The sequence below is a fragment of the Lissotriton vulgaris genome, unplaced genomic scaffold (assembly GCF_964263255.1).
Source record: "Lissotriton vulgaris unplaced genomic scaffold, aLisVul1.2 SCAFFOLD_10821, whole genome shotgun sequence".
Classification (NCBI taxonomy): Eukaryota; Metazoa; Chordata; class Amphibia; order Caudata; family Salamandridae; genus Lissotriton; species Lissotriton vulgaris.
In genome coordinates this window covers 3,739-9,603 of record NW_028243256.1, presented here as the reverse complement: position 1 = coordinate 9,603, position 5,865 = coordinate 3,739, and the positions used below count along the sequence as shown (strand labels likewise).

The window sequence follows — 5,865 nt, the reverse complement described above, 5'->3', positions numbered from 1 at the left end:
CCTCTCGTAATACAGTCTGGGATACGTTTAAGGCGTCTCTGAGGGGGGAGACAATAAACTGCTCAGCCAGATTGAGGAAGGAGGATAGGTTGAAGGTTGAAACTCTGATTGGGGAGTTGGGCATAGTGAAAACACAACATATTAAAGAGATAGGGCAGGGGGTTGACAGTCAGGAAAGCTTAAATAGAATGATCACCATCAAAGCGGATCTCCAGGACGTAGTGACACAGAAGGAGTCTAGAGAATATCAGTCCTCAAGGCAGGAAGAGTGTTAGCACTCCGGATTAGGCAGGAGAGATCTAAAAATCTGATCTCCAGCATACAGCAAAATGGGACCGAATATACTGAACCGGAGGAGATTCTGAAAGTTTTCCAGACCTTCTACCAAAAATTATATGATGAAGAAAGTGGGGGGGGGGGGGGGGGGGGGGGGGGGAGCAGCACAGAGACCAATCCTCAAAGATGATGGCCCAAAATGAGATGAAAGAAGTAGGGAGATATTGGAATGCGATCTGACTTGGACGGAGCTAAACAACGAGGACCGCCGTCAAAGTCGAAGGATGAAAAGGATGGCTCCATGTGAGCCACTGCAAGCCCTTCCACGGACCAACTCCTACGGACGCTGTTGCTGATCCCGAGACCAGAGACACTAAACCATCAGACTTTAAAGACACTGAAACAACAGACTTTATTTCACCCCTTCCAGAACTTTTGCCCAAAGAAGAGTACAAATCGCGGCCGCGATCTTATCCAAAACAGACTTGAGACTTTGTGCCTGACCTCAACCTACCAGTGGCTAATTAAGCCCAAGACGGACGCTTGGTGAAGCGGTTGCTGGGGAGTGTCCGGTCACTGGCGCATACTTTACTCAGACTAAGCAGCCGAAATCATGAAAACAAAGACTCACTGCGCAAAACTATCACAGAACAAAGTTCCCGTTTTTCTCTCTATCATGATTCTTATTTTCTGCATCATGGCTTGTCTAGGTTGGTTCCTTCATCTAGCCTTCCCACTTTCTTCCCCTACGCTTTTAAACAACACTGCTATGCATTCACACGTAGATCTTCCCGCGCATTTCGAAAGTAGGAGAAAAGAATTCTTCAATAACACATTCATCTCCACACTCCATCAACACCAACTAGTTATCAACAAAACCAACTGTTGGGTCTGCAGCTTAATGCCACACTCCGTACACGGAGGTATGCCTTTAATCCCTCTCCCTTTCGGCTATGCTGGATCTACCTATGCTCTCTCTATGATATTCTCCGCCTCGGTTAGAAAAATCCCTGAAACCAAGACCAAGAACACTAGTACCTGGAACGAGATAAAAACAAAGACTGTGCGCGCTGTTCAAAAGATGGTAGACTTCACCACAACATGGGGACGAGCAGATAATAGTGAAAACACCAGTTATTCCCTCTTTAACGACACTACCTCCTTTAAAGAAACATTCTCAGTTCAGAAGAGACAGACAGAGCAGGGAGGATGGGCTGTACCCCATAAGGGCCTGTTTTGTGTAAGAGGTAAGGGCAAGGGTCAGAAGATGGGAGACAGTGAGTGTAATAAAACGTACACCCTACCCGACTTAAACTTCCCAACAATGACCACCGCCCCCAACACTTATTTTATTTGTGGACCTCACGCACGTACTTGGCTACCTCAAGGCTGGTCCGGTAAATACTACATTGCATTTCTCCTCCCCCTACCTACACCGCCCCAGCAGATTATCATCTAAGTGATCCTCCGACCGTGATTAATAGACGGCGAAGGGGGGTCATGGATGCTGAAGACACAGTGGATCAAGAGGCAGGCGATTTCTTCAAAGGAATCATCCCTTTCTGGGGGCCCATGATCAATAGCCGCCATATAAGACAACTAACTCGTGTAGTTCAGGGAGCCATAAACGAGACCGCTGGTGCGTTAAGCAACATCACGGCTGAGATGGCTTCTGATAGACTCATGACGTTACAGAACCGTATGGTCCTAGATATCATATTAGCGGACCGTGGTGGCGTATGTGAACTGATCGGATCCAGCTGCTGTATATACATTCCAGATAATGCTCCCTCTGTATATGCTGCCATTTCCCGCCTTCATGTACTTTCAAAGAAGCTATACGCAGACACCGGAGCCTGGTCCTTGATGGGATGGCTCTGGGGCCTCCTGTCCTCATGGGGGTAGAAGATCCTTACGATACTAGGTCTTGCTCTAGCCATTCTCTTCACCTGTTGCCTCTGTATTCAGTGTGGCCCAACTCTCTGTAGTTTCTGTATCACTGCCTGAATTCCCGAATCCCAGTCCAGAAAGAAAGAAAAGGAAAGAATCATGTTACAGGAACAAGTAGACGGCCTAATGAGTATAGAAGTAGACTAATAAGAAGAAGAATTTTAAAGGGTATATTATGGTACAAGGAGGGAATGTGGAAAAAGATTATTTCTCGTAGGTTATGTCCCATCATACACCCTCTCAGGCATGTCCCTGAGCCCATCATGTCGGAAAACAAGCAAACGAGAAAACGAGCAAACCTGATCACGCGCACACAAAAGTTGCACATGCACTCTCCTTTCTCTAAAATTCAAAGGTACATTGTTATGGCTAAGGCGATGTCGAGAAACAGCTTCCTCACTCAAACTGTACATTCCTATGGTCAAGCCGATTCCGAGAACAAGACCCTCCCATTTGTAACCATTTCCCTATATTCGGGCCGATTCCGAGAAATAGGCCCCGTTTTGCTAAACCACGACAACCTATTCCGAGAAGAAGAGCCCCCGTTTGCTGAAAGGCACGACACCAGACATCCTGTCAACGACCAGTTCTCCTTTTCTCTCTCTCTCTCTCTCATCTAAGGAAGCAGCCTAGGATTATTTCTCAATGCTCTGCTTCTGCCGTGACTTCCTCATGATTAAAGACACAGTCACGCTTTTTCCTGTCATGACATCTGTATGATTTTGACACAGTAACGTTGCTATGATTTCTGTAAAATTGTGACACAGCTATCCGAGTTTTACTGACTTCTGTATTGTTGCAAACACAGCTATCCGAGTTTTGCTCAAGGGAAGCTCCTTCCTCTTTTCTGTGTATAAATACCATGTCCTCTTTGATGAAAGTTAGAGATTCTTCCGATCCTCCTTAGGTGACGGAGCTCTCCCTTAACTTGAGTTACTGAATAAAGACCCTTTATTCGAACCACCACGGACTCTGCTCTTCATACTTGACCGTATTGATATTATCAAAATTCCGATCAAGGAAAATTACTAAAATATTTACCACACCAGCATCCACATGCATCTAAAATGTGTATTCTTGAGCAATTACTTTGTGAATTACATTTTTCATCTGCTCTGTTGTTTTGTTTGTTGCAAGATCTGGAGCTTTTAAAATCAATCTAAAGCCATTAGTAATTGTATGGGTAAAAAATGGACTGGAAGAGGGAGAACAGTATCCAGTCCTACTGTGAGAACCCTCCGCCTGTCCCATGAGATATGAGTCTATTTGAGACATACCAAATCCGGCTGCATCACCCGTAGTTCCGCAGCTACCCTTTGCCATTTCGTATTGTTGTTCAACCACACACATTAAAAGAACATACCCGAAAATTACCCTGCTTCTTTTTACCCCCCCATCAAAGACTTTTATGCCTCTTCATTTAATAACCTTATCTCGTAACATCCAACTCCAATTCTCGTTCTCCTCTTCAGTGTACTGTGGATTGCATTTTTTATTTTACCCCACTCCTGTTCCCAAACCACCCCCTCACCCCCAGCCCTACCTCCGATGTAGCCAGGATTAAACTACACCCCCTGCCCTTCCTGTAACAAGGCTGTAGGACCAATGGTCCCGGTGATGGACAGCTAAATTCTCCCAAGACCACCCCCCCATAAGTCTGAAAAAATAACAATAACTTGGCAAATATTAATTTCATACAGTCAACCTAAGCATACAAGGTAAAATCTTAACACAGCCAACGTGAGCCCTGCCTCTTTAAGTCTCCTGCTTATTCATATGTACCATACCTACATATACCCCTGTACCAAACACAAATCAAAGATGACAAAAAAGAAACGCCATAGGAAAGGTCCTACACTTAAGGAATGGAGTCTTGATCTGTATATGGTGGCGGAACAAGTGACATAAGGCGAGGGGTTTCCCCAGGAAATTTCGAAAGACATGGGCACCATGGATAGAATACTATGGTTTAGAAGTGGGGGGGGTGGGGGGGGCAGAGGGAAGGGGACTGCTGCCAGAAAGATCAGGAGAGAAGCCTTGGAAGATTTAATGTTTGACCCTAATGTGAGTAACCACAAGCAATGTAAATTTGACCCTGTATCCTTGTGCGTCCTGGTTGTTAGAGCTCAGCTACAGTCTCACTTGCAAAGGACCTTTTAACCTTTCAACTGCCCCACAAAAACGTGATGGACTGACAGTCATTGTGTATTCAAGCTTTGTTTGACGTTCTGTTATATTTTATAATAAAAAAAATATATTTACCAAAAAAAAGTGCACATTTAGCTTTAAGAGCTGGTGTTTATAATGCTTATTTTTCCCATTGTTGTTGACTGACTTTAAGTCCATTTTTTAAAGTGATTCACGAGACGTAGGATGTGTCTGATTTATTGGAAGAAGCGGAAAGGCGGATTGAACAATTGTCAGAGACTTCATTTGACACTATCAGGCTTCTGCTTTTGACTGTGGAGCCTCAGTTGCGGCTCATCATAATTTATTTTTAAAAGAATGGCGCATGGATGCAGCACAGAAAACTACGGTGCAGCGGCTGCCTTTTGAGGGAAAAAGTTGTTTGGACCTTCATTGGAGGAAAAGCAACACAAACTTTTTAAAGAACGGAAACATTCTTACTCTTGTAGGAAACACTAAAACAGATGGTTTTCTCCTTCTGCTTCACATTTTTGAAGGGCACAAATTCCTTTTGTCACCCTTCAAAACGGCAGAATTATGACAGAAAGCAGGCGGGGAATGTCAATGGTCAGTGATCCGTAATATGCTGGTGTCCAGTAGGTGGTTGGGCAGGATTGGCCAGTTAAAGGACGGACTCACTATTTTCTGGATGCATGGACAACAACAACAGATGCCTGGGTTCTCAACGTAGTGAAGCGCAGGTACCCAATCAAGTTAATTTCCACGCCAGATGAACCTGGGACAATTCCAACTCCTTTTTCCCTGCAGAAAAATCTTGCCTTGTTGGAAGCAATATAAGCAATACAAGGCAATTGTTCCAGTATTATCATACCAGAGAGGGCAAGGGGAGTACTCCATTGTTGTCCTAGTCCCCAATGTTTCAGTGGGGTTCCGTTCAGTTTTCGATTTGAAATTCTTGAACAAGTTCATATGGGAAATTCCATTCAAGGTAGAGGCATTAAAGAGAAAAATTCCCTTGGCTCAAAGGCAACATTATATGGTTACGATAAACTTGATGGATGCTTACCTCCATGTTTCCATGGCAGTAATTCATCAAAAATACCTCCGATATTGCTTCCAAAACAGTCATTGGCAATTTCAAGTACTGCCCTTTGGTCTTCGCTCAGACCCAAGAGTGTTCACGAAAGTGGTGGTGCTGTGTGGCCTCTTTTGCTCATCCAAGGGATTTCAGTTTTCCATATCTGGATGACTGGTCGAGTCATGCCAAGTCTCAAGTAAGTGTGTAGCAAGCGTTACAAGAGACCACTCCTATGCTAAAAAGCCGTGGGTTACTTCTGAATCTTCCAAAAAGCCACATGACTCCTGAAAAAGATCTGGTATTTATAGGAAAAAAGGTCTGCACAGACTTGGACAAGATATTTCTTCCACAAGAATAAATGTTGAACCTCCCAACACTTATTGATTACTCTTTGTCGCCAATTAAAGACCATA

The 5,865-nt window shown here is 44.2% G+C and overlaps 1 pseudogene; it reads left to right on the top strand.

The window, feature by feature from the left end:
* The first annotated feature begins 889 nt into the window (after positions 1-889).
* Positions 890-2,373, top strand: LOC147668647 (uncharacterized; annotated as a pseudogene).
* Positions 2,374-5,865: the final 3,492 nt, after the last annotated feature.